At 45.7% G+C, this 25,124-nt stretch overlaps 1 protein-coding gene and 1 pseudogene across 3 annotated transcripts in view; one reads left to right on the forward strand and one right to left on the reverse strand.

Annotated features, from left to right (window-relative positions):
• Positions 1-25,124, reverse strand: part of PDE4A (phosphodiesterase 4A) — a 1,221,221-nt gene that overhangs the window by 352,550 nt on the left and 843,547 nt on the right. The gene's annotated exons all lie outside the window — the stretch shown is intronic.
• On the forward strand, positions 13,529-13,688 carry LOC130267941 (U2 spliceosomal RNA; annotated as a pseudogene).

A 25,124-nucleotide genomic window follows, 5' to 3' on the forward strand; every position in this document is an offset into this window, starting at 1 on the left:
TACCCTCATATATATTTTCCACTCTTCTCTGTAACCCCCAGGCAGCAGGTGAAAGGCTCCATGTAATTTGTAACCATGGAAACACAAAGGCTTGCATGGTAGCTGTGCACACAAAATAGTAGGAGATTTTTCATCAAGAATATTTGCAAAGTTGCTTAATTTTTTATGTGCTGGACATAGCTGCAAATACAGTGAAGGAGTTTAAAGGGGCACTCCGTTGAAAAACAAATGTTTTCAAATCAACTGGTGCCAGAAAGTTATGCAAACTTGAGAATTATTATTTAATCCTTCTAGTACTTATCAGCTGCTGTATGCTCCAGTGGAAGTTATGTCCTGACACCTCTGTCCATGTCAGGAATTGTCTAGAGTAGAAGCAAATCTCCATAGCAAATCTCTCCTGCTCTGAACAGTTCCTGGAACAGACAGAGGTGGCAGCAGAGAGCACTGTGGTCAGACTGGAAAGAACAACTCAACTTCCTGTGAAGCATACAGCAGCTGATAATTATTGGAAGGATTAAGATTTTTAAACAGAAGTAATTTAAAAATCTGTAAAACTTTGACATCAGTTGATTTGAAATTTTTTTTTCACTCCTTTAACTCCTTGGGGACGGAGGGTTTTTCTGTTTTTGCACTTTCGTTTTTTCCTCCTTACCTTTTAAAAATAATAACCCTTCAAATTTTGCACCTAAAATTCCATATGATGGCTTATTTTTTGTGCCACCGATTCTACTTTGTAATGACATCAGTCATTTTACCCAAAAATCTATGGCAAAATGGGGAAAAAAAATCATTGTGCGACAAAATTGAAGAAAAAATGCCATTTTGTAAATTTTGGGGGCTTCCGTTTCTATGCAGTACATTTTTCGGTAAAAATGACACCTTATCATTATTCTGTAGGTCCATATGATTAAAATGATTCCCTACTTATATAGGTTTGATTTTGTGGTACTTCTGGAACTACATGCAGGAAATACGTTTAGAATTGTCATCTTCTGACCCCTATAACTTTTAAATTTTTTCGCAAACAGGGCGGTATGAGGGCTCATTTTTTGCGCGGTGATCTTAAGTTTTTAGCAGTACAATTTTTGTATTGATCGGACTTTTTGATCGCTTTTTATTCATTTTTTTCAATGGTGCATACGCCATTGACCGTGCGGTTTAAGTAACCATATATTTTTATAATTCGGACATTTCCGCACGCGGCAATACCACATATGTTTATTTTTATTTACACTGTGTTTTTTTTTTATGGGAAAAGGAGGGTGATTCAAACTTTAATTAGGGAAGGGATTAAATGATCTTTGTTTACTTTTTTAAAACTTTTTGTTTACAGTGTTATAGCTCCCATAGGGAACTATAACACTGCACACACTGATCTTTTACATTGATCAATGGCTTCTCATAGGAAACCATTGATCAATGATTCTGCCGCTTGAATGCTCATGCCTGGATCTCAGGCACTGAGCAGTCATTCGACGATCGGACAGTGAGGATAAAGGTAGGGACCCTCCTGCTGTCCTACAGCTGTTCAGGATGCCGCGATTTCGACGCGGCGATCCCGAATAGCCCACTGAGCTAACCGGCATTAATTTACTTTCACTTTAGACTAAAGGGTTAGTCTAAAGGGTTAATAGCACGCGGCCCAACCCGCTGTTAGAGGCCGGGCCAGACCCGCCAGCGTGGCCCCGCGTTATAGAACGGGAGTGTGCGAAGGGCGTACAGGTACGCCGTCCGTCCCCAACAGGGTAAGCAAGCATGGGATAGGCATACGGCTATCCTTCATATAAGATAGGACCAGGGACTATTGATAGGATTCAGAACATTGGGCAGACCAGATGGGCCGAATGGTTCTTATTTGCCGACACATTTTATGTTTCTATGTCCTGTTGTCAGTCCGTATTATATAGAAGTTTGCTGGATAATAAATTTGCAGCACATTCTTGGAAGTTATGTCATGTAAGCAGCCATAGGAACAGCAAACATAGATATAATGGTAAAGCCACTTAATGTGTGACAATATGTAGGGTCAATACTCTGCATAGCTTTGCTTGTATAATGCTGCTAGGTAACCTATGTGTGTATAGTGTAGTAAAATACCACTTATTATGGACCACAACCATTTATCTCAGCCAAAGTATCTCAGCCATAGCCAGAACAATGACAGGGCTCATAATCAAACATGAGGAAATGCAGGCGGGCAGGGACGCCGCTTCTATGTGTGACATCCAAAGAGCTCCCTGCTAATGGAGTCCAGCCAAGTTTTTATTCAGTCAGTGGCGGCCACAGTCAGATTTCAGCCAGAATTTCCCACAGTGTATATTTTGTAAATTACAGTCCTGTAGTTTTCTCAGCTGTCGACAGGACACTGTTACACCTGCTGACAAGGACGTTATAAGGCCCAGAAGGTTCCCGCTGATATGTTGGGATTCCAGCAGTAGGACACTTTGTGATCAAGGGTCCCTTCTCATATGTACAAATTATCTCATGCAGAAAAACCATATGATAACCCCATAAGGCTATGTATATATATATATATATATATATATATATATATATATATATATATATATATATATGAATGGCTGCACTAAAAAGGTTGACTGGTTTAGATAACCCAATTTTAAAGAGCTTGTTCGGTTTTCTTCTAGGTTAGTGGAGGGGAGTCCCTTGTTCTGGATCCAGATCTATTGACACCTCTCCCCCACCTCTTTGGTAGGCAGATTTTCAGCCCCTCATTCATTATGCATATTGGCCGTTTTCTTTGAGTAGACCACTCCCAGAGAAGATCGCTTTTTAATGAAATTTTGAGTGGAAAGACTCAAAAAGTGTCTCCCCGTTTGGAGGACCAGTATTGCAGGAACAGTCGATTATAGTAATGGTCATCCTGTAATGCTTAATTTTCAAATGATCATTTTATAAACCTTCTTTACAAAAAGGAATTCTCCTTATATAGGGGTTTCCCATCTCATACAGTGATGGCATACTACTGATATACCGTATTTTTCGCCGTATAAGATGCACTTTTTCTTCCCCAAAACTGGGGGGAAAAAGTCGGTGCGTCTTATACGGCGAATACACCCCTATCGCGGCGGTCCCTGCGGCCATCAATGGCCGGGACCCGCGGCTAATCGATCGCAGTGATGCCCTTTATTAACCCTTCAGACGAGGCGATTAAAGCTGACCGCTGCGTCTGAAGGGAAAGTGACACTAACCCGGCTGTTCAGTCGGGCTGTTCGGGACTGCCGCGATTTCACCGCGGCGGTCCCGAACAGCCTGACTGAATAGCCGGGTTAGTGCTTACAGGACACCGGGAGGGACCTTACCTGCCTCCTCGGTGTCTTCTCCGTTCAGGGATCCCCTGTATGGCCGGCGCTCTTCTTCCTCGTCATCACGTCGTCGCGTACGTGCGTCGGCGTGCGTAACAACGTGATGGCGGCGACGGAGAGCGAGGATACCCGGCCGGCAGCAAAGATGTTCCGGAGCGACGGGGACACGTGAGTACTACCTCCTATGCAGTGGTTTTCAATCTGCGGACGTCCAGATGTTGCAAAACTACAACTCCCAGCATGCCCGGACAGCCAACGGCTGTCCGGGCATGCTGGGAGTTGTAGTTTTGCAACATCTGGCGGTCCGCAGGTTGAAGACCACTATTGGGTTCAAAATCTTTATTTTTTTAGATTTTGCACCTATAAATTGGGTGCGTCTTATACGCTGGTGCGTCCTATAGGGCGAAAAATACGGTATGTCAGTGGAAGTCTGACCTCTATTGCCCCTTAGCACTCTTTTCCTGGAGGCAGCTGCAGTTCCCTGTACAGTAAATGGTTCCAGATTTTTTAATAGAAGTGATTTACAAATCTGTTTAACTTTCTGGCACCAGTTGATTTAAAAAAAAAAAAAGTTTTTCACGGTAGTACCCCTTTAAAAGGAATGGGAAACATAAAATAAGGACTTACATTTCTCTACCTTGCTGGATCCACTTCTGACTGCAGTAGCAGTTTAAAAAAAAAAAAAAAAAAAGGCCAAAAGAGACTGTGGAAACCTAGGCGCACGCTACTCTCAGCTCATTGTCACGATCGGGCAGGCCCCAACCCATCAAAACTTTTGATATGTAATTGGAGTCCCTGCTGTTCAATCTAATAACTTCTGGATCACCGGAGTGCCGATTGCGCTCCCGTGGTCCTTTGAACATTTGAATTTGTTTTGTTTTTGTATTCATATGCTTGTTTTCTACCCTTATGCTATGCACTTTTGCACACTTGTGCCTGCTTGTTATTCCTAAAACCTTAAGAAAAGCTTTTTCTAAAAACTGACAACCAAAACTTTTGATATGTCTCTACGATGTATCAAAAATGTTTTGTTATGAAAGTTCCTTTTTAAGCTCTCGTATGCTGCCTATATTCTATAAAAAAATTTGTGGTGGACAACAGAGAAAAAAATCTGGTGATCACATCTGCATGACAACTATGCAATCTTCTGGGGCTTAACTGGTGTGGATTGGAACCGGTGCAACATGATTTTATATAAATGGAACGTATGTCTCCTCACGATGCCAGCCGATTCTTCTTCTTAGTGGCAGGAAATATAGTGACACCTGGTAACGGGATAATTAGAGGGATTTTTGCCAGCAGATATACAGCGTTGTAATGGGGAAAGCGGGTGGCAGGCGTCTCAGTGTTTATGTTTTCTTTGTAATATTTGTTTCCTTTTCAAACACTAACAGACGGGAACTTATAATAACTGAGCTAAAATAAGAATGCAAAACTCCGTAATTCTCATCAAAGCGGAAAGGTGCAGATATCTGCAGGTTAAGAAACAGCTCTCTCATGAAGACGCTGATCTGATTAATCTTTGGAGACTGGGCCTGTATTGGAAAATATCTGATTATTGTAATTCCAAGTAATTATCCCCGCCCCCAAGGAACACGATAAGATTCTTTAATGGATTTAATTACCTAAAATGTCTGTGAAGATCTGTAATAAAACAAGTGAACATATGCCAATTTTTCAGATTTCTCTCTCTAAAATCAAATAACTACTATAGACAACAGATTAAAGCTGCAATAGAGGATGTTGGTTTTCTCTTACACAGGTCAATGGAAAGAAATACCGTCACTTATTTTGATGATATATTTCTAGTACTGCAGCTCAGGTAAATGGTTGTGAGTTGTAATGCCAGAAACAGCCAAAGGAGGTGCTGTTTCTAAAAACTAATGTCTTAAACCCCTTCATATGTTAACTGGATCTGTTATATCTGTTAGGAATCACGGCAGGTGGACAGCAGGTGGTGGTTCCTCTGGGCCTGTGTGGAAGGAGACTTGAGCCATGCCAGGGAGCGGGGTCTAAGGTGCCACTGGTTTTCACCAGAGCCCGCCACAAAGCGGGATGGTCTTGCTGCAGCAGGTGGCACCCAGGTCGCTACCCCTGGCACGACTCGTCCACAAAGGTAGCTGGGGGGTGACATGGCAATGACAGCAACTGGCAGGACATGGCGGGATGGCAGAAGAACCGGGCTGAAACACAGGTACAGGAAAGGGCGGAACTAGAAACAGATACACAGACTCTGGGAAACAGGACTTCACTAAAGCTAACAAAAGCTAAACAAAAGATCCGGCACAGGGAACCAGGAGGAGCAGATACTTATGGACAAGGGACAGGTGCAGACACTTTAATTAATTGGTGCTGGCCCTTTAAGAAACAGAGCTCTGGCGCGAGCACACCCTAGGGGGGGAAGGCACGCAGGCCGGAGCTGTGGGGACACCAGGAAGCAGAGACACAAGAAGGTGAGTGACGGGCTGAGACTCGCCTGCGGGAGCGTCCTGCGATGCGAATCTCAGCCCCGCCGGCAGCGGTGACAGGGAGCGCTCACGGCCGGAAAGTCCGGCCGGAGCGCCACTGGAACAATATCCTTCAGGATTCCTGTTATAATGGAAAACCATGACGGAAGCCATGACAGTAGAACTATTGTAGAATGGATAGGTGTATGAATGGCCATGTGTGCGTGGATTTATGTTATCTATGTATAAACGACGAGTTATAAACTTATATTGCTCAAGTGCAACCTGATGCTCCTAGTCCCTAGTCCAATTGAGCATTTCCCATTGTCCATGCTCCTGTGCTTCTGGGCTAAAGCTCTGTTTCTGGTTGTCTGTGTTAGGTCCTCTCAGGCGCTGGCACTTCCTATCGATTTTAGGACTAGCCAGTCTATTTAAAGAGGTGTTTTGCTTCTGGACACTGCAGATGGTTGATATCTTTCCTTTCTGTAATCTGTTCTTTATACCATCTATCACCATTGTTGTTGCTGTTTACTACTGTATTTGATCTTCATTATAATCCTTGACTATTTCAGATTAAGTTCCTGTTTTGATTCTTGCACATGATGCTTGGCAGGTCTAATGCTACTTCTGTATATGGACATTTGGCTTTTCCTGAATGTGCACTTTCTTTATCCTTTGCCTGTTGTATTCTATCACCCTATTCTATCCAAACTTTGTCAGTGCCAAAGTCACCAATGTTGTCTTCATGTATGGGTAAAGAGAATCGCTTAAACTTTTGGCCTGCGTCAAACAATGAGGTTTAGAGGATCCACAATCTTGTATGTAACAATAGATCTACACAGCTTCTATTGAATTAAATAATAAATCTGTCCTCAATGAGACCCTTAGCTCCCCCTAGTGGTGTCTCTGAGAAGCTAAAACATGTTTTTTTTTTTCACTCTGGCTGTGTGGCTGCCCTTCTAATGGTAAGCCGCCAACTTTCTGTCTCTACTTACGAAAAACCAGACCTACACACACTTTTATGCTCTCCAAAGGAAACTGAAAAAGTACATATCACCAAATGAACTGTTCTCAACTACCTCAGGCTATGTTCCCTAACTACTCCTAACACCCCTCCTGCCCTTAAAAACAATTTCAGAGCTTTAAAAAGCTGTGTATCTTTACCTTTCTTCTTGCTCACATAGTGCAATATTCCAGCAGGAGAAAGTGCATGTTTCCCAGCAGGCATGACATCACTGAAGCTTGCTGGGGGCCACTCCCGCCCCCTCCCATTGTTGCAGCATTGTGATGAATAGAAGACCTCAGGCTCTGTGCATGTTTCAGTCTGTGCAGATTTCAGTGAGGCTCTCCTTTAGCTGTCAGTTTGTGTGGCTCTCAATGAGAATCTGTGGAGCTTTCACTTTCTGTGTAGCTGACAATCAAGCTCTGTGCAGAGAAACACTTCCTGAGTTCGGACTCCTGCCAGGCCGGGAGGAGACAGAACTCACTGTATTAATTGTGGCAGGGAACAGAATAAAGCCACCCAGTGGCCGTTTTGTATATTATATTTGAAACATGTTTATGTTGATAATTTTAAAAGCAAGTGAATGATACAGTGTCTGCTAATTACACAAGGAACACTATATTCAAAGTTTTATTTAGTGACAGGTACTCTTGAAGTATAAATCAAGCTCATAATTTATGCAGTTCTAAATATTGAACAGCAGAATTTCCAAACTCGGGAGTCAGCACAAGACTACCTTGTATGTTGTCCAAGTGTCTTGCCAGCTTACCAGGGCTGGAACAATGAATTCAATCCATGGAATATAGACACAGCACAAATAAAAAAACGCTAAAAATGTATGCACCAATAGACAAGAAATGCAACATTTCGGCATGAAAGCCTTTCTCAAGCATGAGCAGAAGTATAGAAAGAAAACATTCTTGAACATTAGTAATAACCAAAGAGCCACCATGCAAAAATTAACTACAAATAGTTAAATAGAGCAACAATGCACCTACTTTCTCAAGGGTACTTGGGACCCTGGTTCTTATTATCACAGGGTGTCCCAGCGGTCAGACCTCCACCAATCAGACATTCATTACCTATACTGTGGATAGGTGAGAACTTTTTTCCGTTTTTGCACTTTCATTTTTTCCTCCTTACCTTTTAAAAATCATAACCCTTTAAATTTTGCACCTAAAAATCCATATGATGGCTTATTTTTTGCGCCACCAATTCTACTTTGTAATGACATCAGTCATTTTACCCAAAAATCTACGGCGAAACAAAAACAAATTGTGTGACAAAATTGAAGAAAAACGCCCTTTTGTGACTTTTGGGGACTTTTGTTTCTACACAGTAAATTTTTTGGGTAAAAATGACTCCTTATCTTTATTCTGTAGGTCCATATGATTAAAATGATCACCTACTTATATAGGTTTGATTTTGTTGTACTTCTGGAAAAAAATCATAGCTACATGCACGAAAATGAATACGTTTAAAATTGCCATCTTCTGACCGCTATAACTTTTTTATTTTTCCATGTACAGGGAAGTATGGGGCTCATTTTTTGCGCCGTGATCTGAAGTTTTTAGCACTACCATTTTTGTATTGATCGGAATTTTTTATTGCTTTTTATTCATTTTTTCATGATACAAAAAGTGACCAAAAATACCCCATTTTGGACTTTGGAATTTTTTTACGCGTACGCCATTGACCGTACAGTTTAATTAATTATATATTTTTAAAGTTCGGACATTTCCACACATGGCGATACCACATATGTTTTTTTTATATCCTCCTCGGGTCCTGCAAGCTGTTTGGGACATCGCGATTTCACTGCGGCAGTCCCGAACAGCACCACCAAGCTAACCAGCAATGTTTACTTTTGTTTTAGATGCGGCGATCAAGTTTGATCGCCATGTCTAAAGGGTCAATGCCGGACATCCGCCCGATCGGCAATTTCCGGCATTAGCCATGGGTCCTGGTTGCTTATAGCAACCGGGACCCACCGGGTATGATGCTCGCTCACCCGCTGAGCGCGAGTCATACCTCGGGAGCCGCAAATGGACGTTAATGAATATCCATTTGCGGCAAGGGGTTAATTGTAGCTCCATAGAGATTGGTGTACAAATATATCTCCTCTACGTGTCATGATTAAACATCAACCCAAATATAATACATATAAATATACTTCTTCAAGTGATCATTTCTATTTACTGAATAGCAGGAGGGTCACTCTCTACATCTGTCCCTGCTACCCAGGGGCGGACTGAAAGAGAACCGCAGTGGCTGCCTGGGAGATGCGCTTTGAACTCCAGCGTGGCACTGCGTCGGAGCTCACTGTGCGCCCGCCGACCTGCTCACTCTCTCGTACAGGGCCCACTTGTCCTCAGGTACGGAACCCCACTTTTCCTCGGTGTACGGAACCCCCCGCTTGTCCTCAGTGTGCAGGGCCCCGCTTGTCCTCAGTGTGCAGGGTCCGCTTGTCCTCAGTGTACAGAGCCCTGCTTGTCCTCAGTGTGCAGGGCCCCACTTGTCCTCAGTGTGCAGGGCCCCGCTTGTCCTCAGTGTGCAGGGTCCGCTTGTCCTCAGTGTACAGAGCCCTGCTTGTCCTCAGTGTGCAGGGCCCCGCTTGTCCTCAGTGTGCAGGGTCCCACTTGTCCTCAGTGTGCAGGGTCCCGCTTGTCCTCAGTGTACAGAGCCCTGCTTCTCCTCAGTGTGCAGGGTCCTGCCTGTCCTCGGTGTACAGAGCCCCGCCTGTCCTCGGTGTACAGAGCCCCGCCTGTCCTCGGTGTACAGAGCCCCGCCTGTCCTCGGTGTACAGAGCCCCGCATGTCCTCTGCGTACAGAGCCCCGCTTGTACTCAGTGTACAGAGCCCCGCTTGTCCTCAGTGTATAGAGCCCTGCTTTTCCTCAGTGTACAGAGCCCCGCTTGTCCTCAGTGTACAGAGCCCGGGTTATCCTCAGTGTACAGAGCCCCATTTGTCCTCAGTGTACAGAACCCCGCTTGTCCTCGGTGTACAGAGCCCCGCCTGTCCTCGGTGTACAGATCCCCACCTGTCCTCGGTGTACAGAGCCTTGCTTGTCCTCAGTGTACAGATCCCTGCCTGTCCTCGGTGTACAGAGCCCCGCTTGTCCTCGGTGTACAGAGCCCTGCCGAAGAAGTGCCCTGATCTCTTCCAGCTTTCTCAGTCGGCATCTGCATGGACACATAAACAGCGTATCCTGGCCAGGTGGGTGGCTTATGAATTGTATAATTGTATGTATCTTCTACCTGTCTTTCACCGCTCCCTACATGATGGAACAGTCTGACTTAGTTATATGTGAAATATAACTTATATCTATGACTGTGCCATCATGTAGGGGGCGGTAAAAGGCAGGTAGAAGATGGAGTAGGCTTCCCAGCAGCACAGAGTATTTCAGACAGTCTGCCTCACTACAGTTCCCTCCAGAAATACTCTGTGCTGCTGTGCTATTTCTGTAATAAATCTAAGAGGCCTCACCCAAGCAGGAGGCAAAAAAGGTAAAGTGTGTGGCTTATGAATGGACGAGTTGCTATTTTCTACCTGCCTTTCACCGCTCACTATATGATGTCAGAGATGAGTTATATATCTGACTGTGCCATCATGTAGTGAGCCGTGGAAATGCAGGTACTCCTGTGAAAAACTTTTTTTTTTTTTTAATCAACTGGTACCAGAAAGTTAAACAGATATTTAAATTATTTCTATTAAAATGTTATAATCCTTTCAGTACTTATTAGCAGCTGCATACTACAGAACAATTTCTTTTCTATTTGGGATTTCTTTTCTGTAACGACCACAGTGACCACAGTGACCACACTTCTGTCCATTTTAGGAACTGTCCAGAGCAGAAGAAAATCCCCATAGCAAACATATGCTGCTCTGGACATTTCCCAAAATGGACAGAGGTGTCAGCAGAGAGCACTGTGGTCATGACAGAAAATAAATACCAAATAGAAGAGAATTTCCTCTGTAGTATACAGCAGCTAATAAGTACTGGAAGGATTAAGATTTTTAATAGAAGTAATTTACAAATCTGTTTAACTTTCAGGCACCAGTTGATTAACCCCTTAAGGACCCGGGCTTTTTCCATTTTTTCATTTTCAATTTTTCCTCCTTAACTTTAAAAAATCATAACTCTTTAAAATTTTCACCTAAAATTCTATATGATGGCTTATTTTTTGCGTCACTAATTCTACTTTGTAATGACATTAGTCATTTTACCCAAAAATCTACGGTGAAACGGGAAAAAATATCAATGTGCGACAAAATTGATGAAAAAACACTATTTTGGAAGTTTTGGGGGGCTTCCGTTTTTACGCAGTACATTTTTCGGCAAAAATGATACCATATCTTTATTCTGTAGGTCCATATGGTTAAAATGATACCCTACTTATATAGGTTTGATTTTGTATCACTTCAGAAAAAAATCATCAATACATGCAGGAAAATTTATAGGTTTAAAATGGTCATCTTCTGACCCCTATAACTTTTTAATTTTTCTGTGATCAGGGCGCTATGAGGGTTCATTTTTTGCGCCGTGATCTGAAGTTTTTAGCGGTACCATTTTTGTTCTGATCAGACTTTTTAATCACTTTTTATTCACTTTTTTGTGGTAAAAAAAATGCGCTATTTTGGACTTTGGAATTTTTATGCGCATACGCCATTGAACGTGCGGTTTAAAAAGTGATATATTTTTATAATTCGGACATTTCCGCACGTGGCGATACCACATATGTTTATTTTTATTTACAGTTTTTTTTATTCTTGGAAATGCCGGTTGATTCAAACTTTTATTAGGGGAAGGGATAATTGAAAGGGTTAATGATTTTTTTACACTCTTTTAATGCAATATTATAGCTCCTATAGGGGGCTATAACATTGCATTAACTGATCTTTAACACTGATTGATTCATCTCCATAGGAATGGATCAATCAGTGTTTTCGGCGATTGAATGCTCAAGCCTGGATCTCAGGCTTGAAGCATTCAATCGGCGATCGGACTGCAGGAAGGAAGGTAAGAGACCTTCCTCCTGTGCTACAGCTGTTCGGGATGCCGCGATTATACCGCGGCGATCCCGAACAGCTCCCTGAGCTAACCGGCACTTTTTACTTTCACTTTTAGCCGCGTGGCTCAGCTTTGAGCACGCGGCTAAAGGGTTAATAGCGCGCAGCACTGCGATCAGTGCCGTGCGCTATTAGAGGCGGGTCCCGGCTTCACTATGATGCGGGGTCACCGTGTGACCCCGCGTTATATCGCAGGACCGGGACCCAAGACGTCCTGAGTCCTTAAAGAAGTTTTCCACCGGAGTACCCCTTTAAAGGTGAGTGTAGGCTGGAGCCAAGTTGGACTGGGTATCACAGACAGAGATCCCAAGTTGGCACAAAAAGGAGGAGTTCAGTGTTTTAAGGCACTTGGGGGGAGATTCATCAAAACCTGTCCAGAAGAAAAGTTGCTGAGTTGTCCATAGCAACCAATCAGATAATTTCTTTAATTTTTGAAAAGGCCTCCGAAAAATTAGAGAAGCAATTTGACTGGTTGCTATGGGCAACTGGACAACTTTTCCTCTGCACAAGTTTTGATAAATCTCCCCCTCGGTGTAGTTAAAGGAGTAGTCCAGTGGTGATTCAGTGGTGAGCAACTTATCCCCTATCCTAAGGATAGGGGATAAGTTGCAGATCGCGGGGGGTCCGACCGCTGGGGCCCCCTGCGATCTCCTGTACGGAGCCCCGACAGCCCGCGGGAAGGGGGCGTGTCGACCTCCGCACGAGGCGGCGGCCGACACGCCCCCTCAATACAACTCTATGGCAGAGCCGAAGCGCTGCCTTCGGCAATCTCCGGCTCTGCCATAGAGATGTATTGAGGGGGCGTGTCGGCCGCCGCCTCGTGCGGGGGTCGACACCCGCTATCTGGCCGGAGAGCCTGGGCCCCGTACAGAGAGATCGCAGGGGGCCCCAGCGGTCGGACCCCCCGCGATCTCAAACTTATCCCCTATCCTTAGGATAGGGGATAAGTTTTTCACCACTGGACTACCCCTTTAAGGTGATTGGCATTGCCATCCCTCAAAGTACCCCATAGCCTCAAGCACGCTGCACCCCCTATTCCTTTCTATGGCAAATATTCATATGCATACTGGCCGGGAATAGGGGCGGGGTAGAGGTGGGGCCAGGGGTGGAGTCTTGCTGGGGGCTGGGGTGGAGTTTTGCTGCTACCAGAGGCCCATCTTTAGACAAACCCTTGTGAACTCCATTTAGTCCACTTTACTACAGGACTGAAGTTAACAGGCCACATTACAGGCCAGGTGGCAGCCAACCTCCTGCCATGCACTGGTCAAAAAGGCTTACAGGTGAAACTCGAAAAATTTTAATATCGTGCAAAGTTAATTTCTTTCAGTAATGTAACTTAAAAGGTGAAACCAATATATGAGAGAGACTCATTACATGCAAAGCAAGATAGTTCAAGCCGTGATTTGTCATAATTGTGATGATTATGGCTTACTGCTCATGAAAACCCAAAAGCTCCCCCAATTACTATGATTTGGAGAGCCATGTCATCTGCTGGTGTTCATTGAGTCCAGGGTCTACGCATCGGTCTACCAGGAGATTTTGGAGCACTTCATGCTTCACGTCTTCACCCTCAGCTGAACTCTCAGACCACTATAAGCAGCAAAAGTTTCCTCTGTCAGCTCATTGTCTGTTTCTCTCTGATGATCTCTGGACCTAACTAAGTAAAGCCACAGTAGTATTCTTATCGCTTCTCTGTCTTTTGGCTAAGATCAGGTGTAGTATCTGTTCTTATCAGTGGTCTAGTCTGAGCCACTGATGTAGGATGGGTGCTGCATGGAGGGGGCAGGTGTTCCGGGGCTGGTTCTGAGGAATCAGCTCGACGGCTGTCCCGATGTGACCTGTTTCCCTCTGGGTCTCGCCATGAGGCTGAGAGGGTCTAGAGCCGAGGTACTTTAGTTCCTCGGGGAGTGGTTACCCCGAGGTGCCGAAACGCACTGGAAGTATTGGCTCACTGAGTTGAAGCACTGGCACCATGATCTCTTCACCTTGCGGCACTCACCTCTTGATTCCCAGCCTTCTGAGAAATTTTTATAGAACCTGCTGGATGTCCGGGCAGTATATCTGCACACATTCACTTATTTATTTATGTTTGTTCACTGTGCCACTTTTTGCGTGTTGTGTGTCCACAGGATTTTTAGTATGCGGTAGCCCTTCTGGGTGTCCCTCCTAGCAGACTAGGAGAGGTGTGTGTGGCAATTAGGTTCCGCACCTCCCTGCAAACACCCCGGGTACTCATGGGCAGGGTACCAACCGTTATCGGCTCTGCGGGCAGATACCTTGGCTAACGCCAAGGGGGATGCCGGGAGCATTTATAGTCTCTTAGTAGCTTCGGCGAAAAGGGACATCGAACCTGGAACCTGGCAGGTACCTTTTGGTCCGGAGGCGAAGGGTAAGTTTAGTTGGGGGCCTCTCTCCTGTCGATAAAGGGCTTGCGATAGACCGCATCCTGTTTTTCTAGTATAACATTTGCACTTTTTCTTGCACTTTGGGTGATTCTAGAGCACGTTCCTCCCCTCTTAAAAAGAAAACAGTAGTATTCTTATGTATTATTTATTTAGGCAGCTTACTACTCTCTGTACAGCCACCAACCCACAAGACAAGCCCCACAAATGACAAACCATTGTGGTTTTGAGCCCATCAATTTCACATTTGAAAAGTCACTATGGACTCGATAGACAAGAGCCTCTGACCTTCAGCCCACCAATACTCTCATAATGGACATGCAATTCTGGCATGTAACTGTACTCTAGAAATAGACAAGCCCACAATTAACAATCTCATAAGCCAATTTAAAGGTTGTCCAGACAACATATGTGAACTAACCATTTCCTTGGCACCAAAGCCAAGACTCCCTGATATCTGCCACTACTATCAATATTTTGGCATAATGTCCCAGCATTACAGTGTGCACATTCACCTCAGTGCCAGGCTCTTCCTGTGTCTTGGGCTTCATACTCCACCAAGTTTAGTATCACAGCAGCATGGACCTTAAAGGGGTACGCTGCTGCCCCAGCGCTTGGAACATTTTGTTCCGAAAGCTTGGAGCAGGCGGTGGGGGTTGTGACTGTGATGTCCCGGTACAGGACTTGGTCCTGTCCCTTTGTCTGGAGACCCCTCAGCCAGAGTCCCTCCATGCTAATGGGCTCTCCTGAAGGGCTAACCCCTAGTCGCCTCTTAATATGGTAACATTTAATTTATATATTTAATCTAGGATACCTCTGTATAGGACCTTAAAGGTCACGTGCCTTTGATTTATGCTATGCTATTGTCACGATTCGGCTTACAGGTTGTGGATCCACTGTGTCAGCGAGGGATTGGCGTGGACCGTGCTGGTGGACCGGTTCTAAGAGGCCACTGGTGTTCACCAGAGCCCGCCGCAAAGCGGGATGGTCTTGCTGCGGCAGTAGCAACCAGCTCGTATCCACTAGCAACGGCTCAACCTCGCTGACTGCTGAGAAGGCGTGGGACAGAAGGACTAGGCAGAGGCAAGGTCAGACGTAGCAGAAGGTCGGGGCAGGCGGCAAGGTTCGTAGTCAAGGTGGATAGCAGGAGTTCAGGTAACACAGGCTTTGGACAACACTAAACGCTTTCACTGGCACAAGGCAACAAGATCCGGCAAGGGAGTGCAGGGGAAGTGATGTGATATAGCCAGGGAACAGGTGGAAGCTAATTAAGCTAATTGGGCCAGGCACCAATCATTGGTGCACTGGCCCTTTAAGTCTCAGAGAGCTGGCGCGCGCGCGCCCTAGAGAGCGGAGCCGCACGCGCCAGCAGATGACAGCCGGGGACCGGGACGAGTAAGTGACTTGGGATGCGATTCGCGAGCGGGCGCGTCCCGCTATGCGAATCGCATCCCCGCCGGCAAAGTCAGTGCAGCGCTCCAGGTCAGCGGGTCTGACCGGGGCGCTGCAGGGAGAGAGACGCCGTGAGCGCTCCGGGGAGGAGCAGGGACCCGGAGCGCTCGGCGTAACAGTACCCCCCCCCTTAGGTCTCCCCCTTTTTTTGTCCGACAACTGCTTTACCTGGGACGAGGACACCGGGAGTGAATGGAGGGTTTCCTCAAAGGCAGGCAGTACAGCAGGAGTGGTAATGGGGAGGGAGGGCAGAGGGTGAAGCTTGGCACGGGGCAGTGTGTCACCAGGACGGGGGCCATGAGGAGGCACTGAGGCTTGCCTGACGGGACTGGGAGGGGGGGAGAGGCATTTCTTATGGCAAGCAGAGTCCCAGTTCTTGATCTCCCCGGTGGTCCAGTCAAGGGTGGGAGAATGAAGCCGGAGCCATGGCAGACCGAGGAGGACCTCAGAGGTGCAGTTAGGAAGGACAAAAAATTCAATCAATTCGTGATGGGGTCCAATGCACATTAAGAGGGGTTTAGTGCGGTAACGCACGGTGCAATCCAATCTAACTCCGTTGACCGCGGAAATGTAGAGCGGCTTGACGAGACGGGTCACCGGGATGCAGAATTTATTCACCAAAGAATCCAAAATAAAATTCCCAGAGGCACCAGAGTCCAAGCAGGCCACGGCTGAGAGGGAGGAGTTGGGTGAAGGAGAAATCCGCACGGGCACCGTGAGACGTGGAGAAGCAGACTTAGAACCAAGAGACGCCACACCCACGTGAGCTGGGTGCGTGCGTGCGTTTCCTAGACGTGGAGGACGAATAGGGCAATCCACCAAGAAATGCTCGGTACTGGCACAGTACAGACAAAGATTCTCTTCCCTACGGCGATTCCTCTCTTCCTGGGTCAGGCGAGACCGATCCACTTGCATGGCCTCCTCGGCGGGAGGCCCAGGCGTAGATTGCAAAGGATACTGTGGGAGAGGTGCCCAGAGATCTAAGTCTTTTTCCTGGCGGAGCTCCTGATGTCTCTCAGAAAAACGCATGTCAATGCGGGTGGCCAAATGGATAAGTTCTTGCAGGTTGGCAGGAATCTCTCGTGCGGCCAGCACATCCTTGATGTTACTGGATAGGCCTTTTTTAAAGGTCGCGCAGACAGCCTCGTTATTCCAAGAAAATTCGGAAGCAAGAGTACGAAATTGGATGGCGTACTCGCCTACTGAAGAATTACCCTGGACCAGGTTCAGCAGGGCAGTCTCGGCAGAAGAAGCTCGGGCTGGTTCCTCGAAGACACTACGGACTTCAGCGAAGAAGGACTGGACTGTGGCTGTGGCAGGATCATTGCGGTCCCAGAGCGGTGTGGCCCAAGACAAGGCCTTTCCTGAAAGAAGGCTCACTACGAACGCCACCTTAGACCGTTCTGTAGGAAACAAGTCCGACAACATCTCCATATGCAGGGAACATTGAGACAAAAATCCACGGCAGAGTCTAGAGTCCCCATCAAATTTGTCCGGCAGGGACGAGCGGAGGCTAGGAGTGGCCACTCGCTGCGGAGGAGGTGCAGGAGCTGGCGGAGGAGATGGTTGCTGCTGTAGCAGAGGCAGAAGTTGCTGTAACATGGCGGTCAACTGCGACAGCTGCTGTCCTTGTTGGGCAATCTGCTGCGATTGCTGAGCGACCACCGTGGGAAGGTCAGCGAGACTTGGCAGCGGCACCTCAGTGGGATCCATGGCCGGATCTAGTGTCACGATTCGGCTTACAGGTTGTGGATCCACTGTGTCAGCGAGGGATTGGCGTGGACCGTGCTGGTGGACCGGTTCTAAGAGGCTACTGGTGTTCACCAGAGCCCGCCGCAAAGCGGGATGGTCTTGCTGCGGCAGTAGCAACCAGGTCGTATCCACTAGCAATGGCTCAACCTCGCTGACTGCTGAGAAGGCGTGGGACAGAAGGACTAGGCAGAGGCAAGGTCAGACGTAGCAGAAGGTCGGGGCAGGTGGCAAGGTTCGTAGTCAAGGTGGATAGCAGGAGTTCGGCGTAACAGCTATGGTTTAAGGACCTTTGGGTCATGTGATATACCCAGAGTTCCATGGGTCTGGACTGACAGGTTTGGCTATCCAATGAGCTTTGTTCCACCCCCTTAATATATAAGGGGCTGCAGCCACTAAATTCTCTCTCTTAGGCTCTTAGGCTCTTGGTTCCTGCACTTCAAAGCAAGCACATCAATCTATATCTCATCATCAATTCAAGCTAGGCCTGAAGCTTTATCTTCCGCAGCCAGTAAACCATGAGTTATCCAGCTCAAAACTACTAAAATCCTGTCTGACTACTGCAACTCAATTATCATAAATTCAGTAGCACAGTGGCTAGCAAATCAAAGCTCATTGCACTCAGAAGTCTCAGCAAACCTGTGAGGAACCTGAACTACGGTCCTCTACAAAGACTGTTTTGTTACCTGCAGTTGCATAAAATAAGCAGTAAAGTTTATTCCGGTTTTCATCAACATCTGCTGAGGACATTCCTTTATTTTCCCTACCGTTTATGGGACGGTTGGAGGTAGGACCATTACCCTAAGGAAACTCCACCCTGGCATCACGATAACAAAGGGTTAATACCAATACCCTACGCTACCACTCTGCAACACCCCATTCCATCCTTCCACCCCGGCACCACATGACGTCACTGCCACGCCCTAGTGACATCACATCACGCCCCCTCAATGCAAGTCTATGGGAGGGGGCGTGGCAGTGACGAGGGGCGTGACAGTGACTTCCCTGACTTCACGACCCCCGCTGCCCACTCCAAGCGTTCTCAATGAATGTCAGTTACTGCACAGAGATCGCGGGGGTCCCAGCGGCGGGACCCCCGCAATCAAACATCTTATCCCCTATACTTTGGAGGGGGGGGGGATAAGATGTATAGGGACCGAGGCACCTTCCTAATTGTCACAGTGGTGATACACGAAAGGGTTTATTGCTGTTATAAGTCTCTGTCTCCTGGTACATGAAGCTGAGTTTATACTCTGGTTTTATTGTTAACTATATACTGGACTAATAAGTATACACAGCTACATCCATTATAGCTCATGGTGAATGGAGAAGCAGGGAGTGAGTGGGACATGAGTGATGATGGAGTGTGTGGGATATTTCAGCAGAGTTACGTGGGTAAAGCGTTCATTGAGGAGATGCTGATTATAGCAGTTTTATTTTATTCTTCGTGGCTATTTATAACACTCATTTAAGGATTTTTTTCTTTTCAGCCGCAAACAGAATGTTGGAGCCAAGAGCTGAAAATTAATCTGCATTTCCACTCTACTCCTCCTCCCATATCTGATTCACCTGTCAGCCACATTTTATGACAAGCCAACGCATAAAATGACATTGAGTATGACTGCAACCATTTACAACAGAGGAAAGCTGAATATTATTATGCTGTAGTGAGAGATCCTATGCATTGTGTACTGCAGTCAACCGAGCGATTTATGCCATGTAACCACTCCCTCTATCAGAGTACCAGCAATATACAAGGTGTATGGAGAGAACATGGGAACTTTTCAAAAGACATTCCCAGAGGAAGAATGAATCAAAAGAAGATACAATAGATAATAATGGCTCCCTATATCTCCAACTATAAATCTATATAACCTCTAACCTATATTCCCAACTATAAACCTATGTAACCCCCCTACATCTCCCCCTATTACTCCATATAACCTTTTTTTATCTCCTTATATTACTCCATATAACCTCTCCTATATCTCCTCCTATTACTCCATATAACCTCCCTATATCTCCTCCTATTACTCCATATAACCTCCCTATATCTCCTCCTATTACTCCATATAACCTCTCTATATCTCCTACTATTACTCCATATAACCTCCCTATATCTCCTTCTATTACTCCATATAACCTCCCTATATCTCCTCCTATTACTCCATATAACCTCTCCTATATCTCTTCCTATTACTCCATATAACCTCCTCTATATCTCCTCCTATTACTCCATATAACCTCTCTATATCTCCTCCTATTACTCCATATAACCTCTCCTATATCTCCTCCTATTACTCCATATAACCTCCCTATATCTCGTCCTATTACTCCATATAACCTCTCCTATATCTCCTCCTATTACTCCTTATACCCTCTCCTATATCTCCTCCTATTACTCCATATAACCTCCCTATATCTCCTCCTATTACTCCATATAACCTCCTATATCTCCTTCTATTACTCCATATAACATCTCCTATATCTCCTCCTATTACTTTTTGGATACCGAACCTAGTGTAGAGGTTCCCAAAGTCAGAGTAACTACCCTCAGGTAGGGTCCCTCAGGTGGGACAGCCCCTAGTCGCCTCTCCTCTATTCTAATTCTCTAATGTCAATACATGTATATATTTAATAATAGTGTATATCTTATATAATGTATAGTACTTACCTTAGCGTCGCAGGACCTTCGGTCATGTGACCATGTTAATATCCTCTATGGTATGTTGGAGGACCTTTGGAGGACCTTTGGTCACGTGTTGCCCACAAGCCTTTGTAATGGTGATTGACACAAGTATGGACCAATTAGCACTAGTCCAGCCCCTGCCCATATAAGGGAGCTGTAGCCAATTATCGCTCTCTTGGGTTGCTGCTCTCGTGGATGCCGGACTAGCAGGACGGATCTGCGCAATTTGCAAAGACACGCTAGGCCTGAAAACCTACCGGCCTCAGCTGAACTAATGCCGTGAGTTCTAAACTACCCCCGTTAAAGCTAGCGTGACTACTGGACCGCAACTAAATCCCCCTAAATCCAGTGGAACAGTGCATAATACCTTAAAAGACTCTAAATTGCTAAAGTCCCAACCTTTGTCAATCTCCAAAGAAAGCAGTTGTATGCATAGAGACTGTTCCGTTTATGAAGCTTGCAGAAAATCTTTAGTAAAAGTTATACCTGTTTCAGAAAACTCTCCGGTTGTGGACATTCTATTATTATCTACCTCCCTATCGCTCTTGGGAAGGGTGGCAGTAGGACAAGCATTACTGAGGAGCCCCTTACCCTGGTGTCACGAATAGCAAGGGTTAACAAGCACCCTTTAATCACTGCACAGCTACACTCCCCATACCCTACACCCCCCAGGCTATCACAACTTTATATAACCTCTCCTATATCTCCTCCTATTAATCTAAGTCTTTGGAGCACAAAATGAGGACCAAAAGAGGCCCATATATGCTATGATTTATGCTATGGGGGCCAGGGAAGGCTTATCTACCATATGGAAGCAGAGTGTAAGGGTCAGAGGAAGCCCTAATTACTATATGGTAGCACAGAGGGGTCTGAACTATTACATGGGGGCACAGAGAGGGCATTATTACTGTGTGGGGATTATATACTGATTGTGCTGAAGCGAAGAACTAAAATAATTGTCAGATTCTGTGGAGATGCACTTTAGCCTGTAGAAGTCTTCAAGATGCCCCAAGCTGGGTGGAAAAGGAAAAGAAGAGTTATCAACTCCAAGACGTCACATGTGAGTCATTGGATGTACTGTAATCACTTATGCAGAATGCAGAGAGCTATCGTACAGTTGGTATCTACCTCTATACAGTCACTGTTTTGGCAAATATTGGTCTTTGTATTGTGAATTTTATTTAGCAGTAATGTAGTGGTAATTGTCGTTATGTGGTGGTAATTTGCAGTTGTGGTGCGGCAGTATTATTGTCCCTTTACTAGTATTATTGGTTAAATTAATTCTAGTATACAGCATTTGGCCTGTTACAATAAGATGACAATATGTATGGTGAATATATTGCTCCTTGTATACTAGTATTTGGTCAGTAACAGTATGAAAGTAATAAGTATGGTGATAATATTCCTCCTTGTATACAGGTGTTATTGGCAATATTGGTTTCAGTATACTAGACTTGGTCAGCACCAGTATGATGATAATATGTATAGTGATAATAAACTTTCTTGTATACTGGTGTTATCTGATAATATTGGTCTCAGTATACAGGATTTGGTCAGTTACAGCACGATGGTAATATGTATGATGATAATATTATTTCTTGTATACTGTTAATTGTATGATCTATTTAGAAGTTTACAGTATAATCATGGATTTTTTTTTTTTTTTAAAGGGAGGAGACATTTTTAAAGGGAAGGGGTTAATAAGATAACCACATCCACCTGGGGGTTGACAAAAGATAATCCTGCACCCAGGCGTCCATGACCCCTGGATCGGCCCTGAATACACTTTTTTTTTTTTAAATAAAATGACCTCTATCCCTGTACCATTCTTCTCACCCATGCATCTGATCACCCTGGCACAGAGCACACACTTTCCCACAATCCTCTTTGCTAGCATACACTATAATAAATGCTAATGAGCAATATTCAGATGAACTGAGCATTCTCGACTGTGGATTTTCTGAACACTTCAGCTGAATGTTTGTTCCAGGCATCCACTACTCTTGTAGGACACGCTGCCTGTCATTCTCTTCTCCATTGTATCACCTCTGCGGTCACAAGTGTAGGAGTAGCACTTTCCATCTCACGTGGATGCCAGGACATTTTGCGGTCCCATTAGAGTTATTGGTCATTTTCCTCGCCCACCGCAGAACAGTGTTAGGATATGGCTGTTGTACATTTCAAGTAGGTGACAGATAACTCAATTTTCTCCTGTCAAAGCCACAGTTTATTGCTGGAAATAATTCTACCTATTTTTTCTCTATAGGGAAGCTATATATAGTGCTATATTTAGATAGTAAATCATTTTTAACCGTCTTTTCCCAGGACAAAAATTGAATTTCCTTCATGATGAGGTGAAGGAGGCAGGAAAGAGGACGTTCAGGAGTTTAGAAATCATAATGTCCACATTAAGTTACTTCAATGATAAATATGGTCCTTTACTATTCACGTTGTAATGGATTTACTAGACAAATAATTATTTCCTATTTTTATATGACGCCTTTTAACTGCTTCCCCTGCTGAAGAGGGCGCAACAGAGATAGCCTTGCACCCAAGGCTTGGTAGTTGGGACTGTGAGAAAATTTATATTAAATATATAGTATTTTTAACATAGTGTTGTTTATCAATGTCATTGGCGATCTTACGCCTTTGCTTACTATAATAATTGTGCTCAAAATTATTCCTAGTGAAATTCTGCTTGCTGCAGTCTCCCATTCTTCTCAATAGGATTCTGCTGCTCTGTGCACACAGGATCACGGACTCCAAAAGAATTAACATGTTCATTCTTTCGAAGACATTCCACCTAGAAATGCATTGTAGCGCTAATTCTGTTGGTGCCTGTTGTACACCAAAGTTCTCTGGGTGGAAATTTTGCAGTGTGCATAGGCAAAGACTTCCCTATAAAAAAGTTTAGAGATGTGGGGTGAACTTCAGAGGCGATGGGAATTTCGGCGCTGACCAAGGAGAGGACAATACAGCCAGGTGTGTAGCGAACAGATTTAATCCAATGCTTCTATAAAAAAGTTTGTCATTGACAGTTATTAGATTTATTGTAGCTGTTGTCTTTGTAGTTATATTTTGAGCAATGTATAGCAGTTTTTTTTTATTATTTATGAAACTGCAATTAAGTAAATGAAGAATCTATTATTTTGCACTGTATAGTAGTCAAAACCCCATACAGGAACTCTATAGCACAGTTGTTTGGGCACCATACTCTATGGCATTTCGAAATGGGATTATTGGTAATTGTAACATCTGCGCTCCGGCCAGACACGCTGGCCGTGAGCACTCTCTAGTCATGTCCCCGCTACCGGCGGGGCTAGGATTCACATCGTGGAATGCGCCCGCATGTGAATCCCAGCCCGTCTTTCTGTTCCCGCAGACCGGCGCATGTGCCCCTGCCTCCTAGGGTGCGGGCGCCAGAGCTCTTACAGTTAAAGAGCCCAGTACTCATCTAATTAAGTGTATTCACCTGTGTTCTTGTTATAAGTACTTGCTTCTACCTTGTATCCCTGCCAAGTCTTTGTTACCTTTGTTCCCTAGAGAAAACATACTGTGTTTCTGTGTTCCTGATATCCGTGTTCCTGATCCTTGTTCCGTTACCTGACCCTGCACCTGTGCCACCTGCCCTGACCTTCTGCTACCTTGACCACATCTTGCCAGTTTCCTTTTGTGCCACGCCACATCCCAGCAACCTGTGTGGATGAGTCATGCCAGGGGTAGCGACCTGGGTGCCACCTGCCGCAGCAAGACCATCCCGCTTTGCGTTGGGCTCTGGTGAAAACCAGTGGCACCTTAGACTCCGCTCCCTGGCACGACTCACGTCATCATCCACACAGGCCCAGAGGATCCACCACCTGCCGTGACCCGTTACAGTAAGATCCGGCCATGGATCCCACTGGGGTACCTTTGCCAGATGTCTCCGATCTTTTCACTGTTGTGGCTCAACAGTCTTAGCAGTTAGCCCGTCAGGAGCAACAACTGAATCAACTCTCAGCCATGGTGCAACAGCTTCTTGCCGCTCAGCAGAAACAACAGCAACAGCAGCAGCCACCTGTTCCTGAGCCTCCTCCTGTGTCTGCAGCTTCTCCTGGGACCAAGCTTCATTTGTCCTTGCCTTCTAAGTATGATGGAGATCCCAAGCTGTATAGAGGCTTTGTGACACAGTGTTCTATCCATCTAGAACTTATGGAGGATCTGTTCCCGACAGAGCGTGCTAAAGTGGCGTTTGTGGTCAGCCTACTTTCTGGATAAGCTTTAGCCTGGGCTACTCCTCTCTGGGATCGTAGAGATCCGCTCTACTTGAACCTGTTGGTCTTCCTTGCAGAATTCCACAATGGATTTGAAGTAGGGATCGACCGATTATCGGTATGGCCGATATTATCGGCCGATAATCACGATTTTGGGCATTATCGGTATCGGCAATTATCTTTCCGATAAGCCGATAATGCCCCGCCAACCCGCACCGCCCCCACCGCACCGCGACCGCCACCCCCTCGACCCGCCGCACCGCACCCCCGACCCACTGCACCGCGTGGCACCCCCCACCGTGATGCTAGGCGGTATACCGGTATGGATTTTTCCCATTCCGCTATACCGGTCGGGCCCCTCCCCCACCCTCCGAGTCAATAAAAAAATTAAACTTACCCGTAATGGGGGTGGTCCAGGCCATCCTTCCTTCATGTAGTGTCCGGGGGCGTTCCGGGTGGAGGGTGGTCCGGTCCGGGCTGTCCTTCTTCTCCCACGGTCTTCTTCTCCACTCCAGGCAGGTTCCGGCCTAGTACGCTGCATAGATGCCGCTACGCCGTGACGTCAGGTGCGTCGCTGCGCACGGGCGTCACTGCACAGCGACGTCTATGCAGCGTTACTAGGCCGGAGCCTGCCCGGAGTGGAGAAGATGACCGCCGGAGAAGAAGGACAGCCCGGACCGAACCACCCTCCACCCGGAACGCCCCCGGACACTACATGAACGATGGATGGATGGCCC

This window comes from Hyla sarda, chromosome 4 (assembly GCF_029499605.1).
Source record: "Hyla sarda isolate aHylSar1 chromosome 4, aHylSar1.hap1, whole genome shotgun sequence".
Lineage (NCBI taxonomy): Eukaryota > Metazoa > Chordata > Amphibia > Anura > Hylidae > Hyla > Hyla sarda.